Source organism: Jaculus jaculus, chromosome 6 (assembly GCF_020740685.1).
Source record: "Jaculus jaculus isolate mJacJac1 chromosome 6, mJacJac1.mat.Y.cur, whole genome shotgun sequence".
In the NCBI taxonomy this organism is placed as follows: Eukaryota; Metazoa; Chordata; class Mammalia; order Rodentia; family Dipodidae; genus Jaculus; species Jaculus jaculus.
This window is the reverse complement of record NC_059107.1, coordinates 11,697,197-11,703,090: the sequence shown is the minus strand read 5'-3', so window position 1 is coordinate 11,703,090 and position 5,894 is coordinate 11,697,197. Positions and strand designations below refer to the sequence as shown.

At 43.2% G+C, this 5,894-nt stretch overlaps 1 non-coding gene across 1 annotated transcript; it reads left to right on the top strand.

Annotated features, from left to right (window-relative positions):
- The first annotated feature begins 2,445 nt into the window (after positions 1-2,445).
- LOC123461810 lies at positions 2,446-2,552 on the top strand. Its single transcript, XR_006637875.1, has one exon. It is a non-coding gene; the product is annotated as a U6 spliceosomal RNA (small nuclear RNA).
- Positions 2,553-5,894: the final 3,342 nt, after the last annotated feature.

The following is a 5,894-nucleotide window of genomic DNA, read 5'->3' as shown; positions in this document are numbered from 1 at the left end:
ATTAATGCTACTCTCACTTTTGGTTAGCAAAGCTTCTCTTTTCAGATGGTGGTGACCTCTGGGATGACTCAGAAGGCATCAGAGTGCTGAGAGGTGACAGAACAGTACTCAGCACTGAGACATCTCTATCGCAAGGCTCAGGGTCCATTGTGGAAAAGGTGGAAAGAAGAAGGTAAGAGCCAAAGGAAAGGTAGGACTCCTTACAACGTGCTCCTCCAGACACAAAATGGCCTGGATATCCATGACCTCACAGTGCCTGACACTACCTACACAAGACCATCATAAATAGGAGGAAAAGACCATGACATCAAAATAAAAGAGAGACTGATTGAAAGGGGGAGGGGATATGATGGAGAGTGGAGTTGTGAAACGGATAGTTGGAAGGAGGGAATTATCGTGTTTTATTGTCTTAATTATAGAAGTGGTCAATAATAATAAAAAAATTAAAGATAAAAAACCTTTTAAAGTCTTATTTGTGGAATGACTATCAAATCCACATCTGAATTTCCGAGAACCTAAATAATTGAGGCATGGACACTTCGTTTTACATTGTGTGAGCATGTGTGATGTATGAGCATGCATGGGTGCACATTCCCACGTGTGCGTGGGCATGTGCTGTGGAGGTCACAGCTCTGAGACGTCAGCCCTGGCCTTCCACCTTGACTGCAGCGCAGTCTCTCATTTTGTTATTCACCCATTTTGTTATTCACCGCTCTGTTCTCCAGGATGGCGGCTGCGAGCTTCCAGTAGACTCTCCTCCCTCCACCCTCCCTTCTCGTTACAAGCCCGCTGCGATTACAGACACCCGCTAAGGTGCCCGGCTGGCACATGTGTTCTGGGATCCGGACTCAGGTCCTCATGCGGGTGGAGCGAGGGCTTCAGCCACAGAGCCATCTCCCCAGGCCAAGGAGGAGCATTCTCATGGAGAGCAGAAGCAAAGGAGACGGACCTAGGAGCTGTGAAATGGAAGTCCTGACGTCTCTCAGGACCTGCAGATGCGGAAGGTGAGCGGTGATTGCCAAGAGCTGACAGTCACTTAGTGCTTTCGTGGCCCCGGTCGCCTTGCTAAAAGCTTTACCTCCATTATCACAGTCGTTGGAACAAACCCTTAAAAAGGCTGGGGCCTAAAGAAAGAAAAACCTTCCTGAAGCCCAATGGTTCCTTTGTTCTTCCCCCGCTGTCTTGAAAAGGCTTGGAACATTCCTGGTGCAGTGAGTACCGGGCTTTTAAAACACTCTCATCGCTAAATATCAGTGCACTTACCAGACACTAAACCTTAAAGGCAGACACTTAGTGAACCAATGAGTTCTAAAGAATTTATGGACTTCTCGCATTTTCCACCAGCAACTCTTCTCCCATCTTGAACATCCCGAGATGGGTCCAAGACACGCAGGAATGGATTTCCCTGCTCCTGCTTGCTAATTCTCAATTTCAGGATGTTCCATTGCACCTGATTTATGGCCTGACAAGGCTCATTCTAGTGCACAGCCTGGAGCTGGTATGATGCTCAAGGGGAAATTTACTAAAGACGTGCTTGTCTTAATGCACTATAGGGAACTTTTTCAGTGAAAAAAGGCTCAAGAGGCAGGGACATTTCAAAGAGCCAATTATGAGTAACAGTCGTTCGAAGGCCGCACACAGTAGATCTTCCAGCTCATTCGGTTTTCATCTCATTAAAGCTTTCATCTCCACAGTGTGCTGCACAAGCTGGTGTTTTTGCCTTTGTCGGCAGGAGATAATCAATAGGCAAAATGTGGGTGCATTTCAGCACTTATTAGCAGCTCAATTGGAACTTGTTTTATTTTAATAACATCTTCGCGTTGCTTCTGTTTGGGGTAAATCGACAGCTTTGGAGAATAATAGATAACAGAAACTGGTTTATATTAGCCTATTAGGATGAAAGAAATCAAAGAATGAAAGGAACCTCAGAGAGAAATTGAAAAACACTTTAAGACGGTATTTCCTTGGTCACACACAAAAGAAGGAAAACCAAAAAAAGCCTTCCCCTCCTTCTCAGGTTCATTAAATCTATTTGACTTCCAGGAGATATTCCTTCCAAGAAAATGATAATAAACTCTTCAATTTCTGAAGCTTTCCACCACTTCTACTTACTGCTTATATTCATTGCTTTTCATTTATTTCCACTGCAAAAACAACAGGGATTAGAAAGTGGAGCTGGGCATGGTGACAAACACCTGTAATTCCAGCACTTGGAAGGTAGAGACAAGGAACATCAGAAGTTTAAGGTCATCTTCAACAACATAAAGTGTTGGAGGCTGGCCTGGACTACTTTAGATCCTGTTTTAAAAATAAAAGAAAAAGAAAAATGGAGAATGAGATGCAAACATACCACTTGTTTACCAAAAATAAACCCAGTATCTGAAAGTCCCCATCCTCAAGCAGTGGGCATGGAGGTAGGAGTAGGAAGCCTTAAGAACAAGCACGGCGCTCACTTCAGCAGCACGTATACTAAAATGGGAACGATACAGAGAAGATTAGCATGGCCCCTGTGCAAGGATGACACACAAATTCGTGAAGTGTTCCATATTTTTCATTTTTTACAATGGAGTTCTACTCAGCGGTAAAGAAAAATGAAGGTATGAAATTTGCAGGAAAATGGATAGATCTGGAAAGGATTATACTAAGTGAGATAACCCAGGCCCAGAAAGCCAAGCGCCGCATGTTCTCTCTCATATGTGGATCCTAGCTACAGATGATTGGGCTTCTGTGTGAGAAGGAATAAGACTCAGTAACAGAGGCCAGTAAGCTAAAAAAGAGATACAAAGGGAAGAGAAAGGCAGAGGGAGGAGGGTACTTAATAGGTTGGTATTGTATATATGTAAATAGAAGAATAGATTAATGAGGATGAAAAGGCCCAAAGTGAGGTCAAGGGAAGAGATTGAGTAAAGGAAAGGTGGAGGGAGGGCTAATCAAAATCTCAGAGGATATAAATAAGTCATATGGAATCCTCCAGTTTTGGACAATGGAACACTCAGGAGCTGTAGATTGTTGCTAGAAAATTTTCAGTGCCAGGGATGGGATACCTTCCAGTGAGTTGTTTGTCAGGGAGGTCCCTGATGCCCCCAAACATTATAGGCCATTGCTGAGGCCCTTGGTTTCCCACCAGGAATCAATGGTAAGACCCTATTACTGAAAACTCCACATACTTGGGCTGTAAGGCCACTAAGAAATCCTGCTGGAACTGAGCTGATAACCTCCTCCATGTAGACCAGCTGATAGAAAGCTGGAAGAAGCCATTCTACATGCAGTTCAATGGGAGAAAGAGATACCACCAATGAAGATACTCAATAGTGGACACTGCAAGCCTTATAATTGGCCAGCCAGGTCAAATGAGCCAACGGGTGCAATAGTGGCATGTCTACCATGGTGGAAACCAACTGCCCTCCAATTGGACTGGAAGCCCACTCCATGGGAGGGAATACATCCCTGATCCTGAAAACTTAAAACAGGGGTAGTCATGATCCCTAGGGGTGTAACGTCTGCTGATGTCTGAATAAGTGTATATACTATGCTTATCAAACTGCCCAGTAAGCACTTCTCTTAATATTAATACCCTTATATTAATGCTACTCTCACTTTGGGTAGAGAATCTTCTCTTTTCAGATGGTAGTGACCTTGGGACAACTCAGAAGGTATCATGGTGCTGGAAAGAAGTGACTAGAGTACCAAGTAACATCTTGATCACACCTTCCAAGGCTCAGGGTCTAATGCGGGAGAGGTGGAGGAAAGAATGTAAGAGCCAAAGGAAGGGTAGGACTCCTTACAATGTGCTCCCTCCAGACATAAAATGGCCTGGACATCCATGACCTCATAGTGCCTGACACTACCTACACAAGACCATCATAAGAGGAGGGAAAGATCGTGATATCAAAATAAAAGAGAGACTTATTGAGATGAGGAGGGGATATGATGGAGAATGGAATTTCAAAGGGGAAAAGGGGGGGAAGGGAGGGTATTACCATGGGATTTTTTTTTTTTTTTTTTTTGGTTTATTCGAGGTAGGGTCTCACTCTAGCCCAGGCTGACCTGGAATTCACTATGGAGTCTCAGGGTGGTCTTGAACTCACAGTGATCCTCCTACCTCTGCCTCCTGAGTGCTGGGATTAAAGGTATGCACCACCAAGCCTGGCTGGGATATTTTTATAATCATGTAAAATGTTTTAAAAAATTGCAAAAACATAAAATTAAGTTAATATTTTAAAAAGACATATTACAAAGCCATAGCAATAAAAACAGCATGGTTCTGGCATTAAAAAAAAAAATACAAGAAAAAAAATCAACGAGGCTGGGTATGGTGGCTCAAACCTTTAATCCCAGCACTAGTGAGGTAGAGGTAAGAGAATCACCATGAGTCTGAGGTCACCTTGAGACTATATAGTAAATTCCAGGTCAGCCTAGGCTAAAACAGGACCCTATGTCAAAAAAATAAGCAAATAAATTGGGCTGCAAAGATGGCTTAGCAGTTAAGGAATTTGCCTGCGAAGCCAAAGGACCTCAGTTCGATTCTTCAGGAGCCACATAAGCCAGATGCACAAAGTGCCACATGTGTCTGGAGTTCATTTTCAGTGACTAGAGGCCCTGGTGCACCTATTCTCTCTCTCTCTCTCTCTCTCTCTCTCTCTCTCTCTCTCTCTCTGTCTCTCTCTCTGCCTCTTTCTCTCTCACTCTCTCAAATAAATTAATTAAATAAATATAAAAAATAAATTAACAAATAAATAAATAAAACTTATAAGCTACTCTCACTTTTGGTAGAGAATCTTCTCTTTTCAGATGGCAGTGTACTTGGGATGGCTCAGAAGGTATCGTGGTGCTGGAAAGAAGTGACCGGAGTGCTCAGCACTGCAATATCTCTATCGCATCTTTCAAGGCTCAGGGCCTAATGTGGAAGAGGTGGCAAAAAGAAAGTAAGAGCCAAAGGAAGGGTAGGACCCCTTGCAATGTGCTCCCTGCAGACACAAAATGGCCTGCATATCCATGACCTCACACTGCCTGACACTACCTGCACAAGACCATCATAAGAGGAGGAAAAGATCATGACATCAAAATAAAAGAGAGATTGATTGATTGAGATGGGGAGAGAATACGGTGGAGAATGGAGTTTCAAAGGGGAAAGTTGGGGAAGGGAGGGTATTACCATGGGCTAGTTTTTATAATCATGGAAGCTGTTAATAAAAATTTGAGAAAAAAATTAATTTAAATTAAACAATTTTTTTTTAACTTATAAGCTAAAATACACCCTTTCCTCCCTCTGGCCAGGTGTTTTATCCCAGCAACAAGAACATATCTGCTACATAAAGGGATGAACATTCTTTTATGTCACCCCAGAAAATGAGAAACCCTCTCAGGGGGCCTCTACAATTTGCTTTCCCAGAGACCCTTCTGTATACTTACCTAAAACTGCTCCACGTACACTACCCCACGTAGCCACTCGATGCTACTTGGTACTAGACATGCACACTCAAAGGCCCTCCGAGAGGGCATCCAAGCCCTACTCATCAAAGACAAGGTGCATGCTCGAGTTGTTTCCTGCAATGATATAAATCCACTAGCAAGTGCCCACAGCTATTCCTTTCCCTTGGTTTTCAATGGCATTCTGCACTGGTGAACAAATTTCTTGAAACCCCATGAGATCAGCAATATAGATGGAATATAAAATGATGTCTGCAACGGCCAAGCCCCTGGAGCGGCCCCTATGCCTTCCTCAGCAGTAATAATTCAGCTCTGGTCTCCGTCGGCAGTGCCTTCTTTCCCAAGCAATCATCCCCTAGGTAACACTCCAACAACAGTACTTGCATAATGACCGATGCTAGGGTGATTGTGATTGTTATTATGGACTCTATTTTATTTTCATTTAATTAGTAATTATTTTAAAT